This window comes from Plasmopara halstedii (genome assembly GCF_900000015.1).
Source record: "Plasmopara halstedii genome assembly, contig: Scaffold_3060, whole genome shotgun sequence".
Classification (NCBI taxonomy): domain Eukaryota; phylum Oomycota; class Peronosporomycetes; order Peronosporales; family Peronosporaceae; genus Plasmopara; species Plasmopara halstedii.
This window is the reverse complement of record NW_020189964.1, coordinates 491,313-491,600: the sequence shown is the minus strand read 5'-3', so window position 1 is coordinate 491,600 and position 288 is coordinate 491,313. Positions and strand designations below refer to the sequence as shown.

The window sequence follows — 288 nt, the reverse complement described above, 5'->3', positions numbered from 1 at the left end:
GACGAAAAGTTGAGATAGCCATAAACTCTACCACGCAGTCGGAAGCATCAGCTTGTCATGCAGGCGACCCCAAGCTAAAACACCGAAAGCAAAAACGAACACTACGTGTAATACAAGTCTGGATTAGAAATCCAGATATGAGAAGCTTAAGTTACAGATGTCATGAGTTTTTGCATAGCCTAACTAAAATTATCGTGTACGATTAAAAAAAATCTCGCTGGTCAAGGAAAACAGGGATTGGCTGATCTTGCCCAAGGCTCGGAACTCTCATCATCTTAATGGTAGTAG

The 288-nt window shown here is 41.7% G+C and overlaps 1 protein-coding gene across 1 annotated transcript in view; it reads right to left on the bottom strand.

The window, feature by feature from the left end:
• PHALS_06609 (hypothetical protein F444_20559) overlaps positions 1–288 on the bottom strand; it is a gene marked incomplete at both ends in the record, with an annotated part of 2,625 nt that overhangs the window by 546 nt on the left and 1,791 nt on the right. The gene's annotated exons all lie outside the window — the stretch shown is intronic.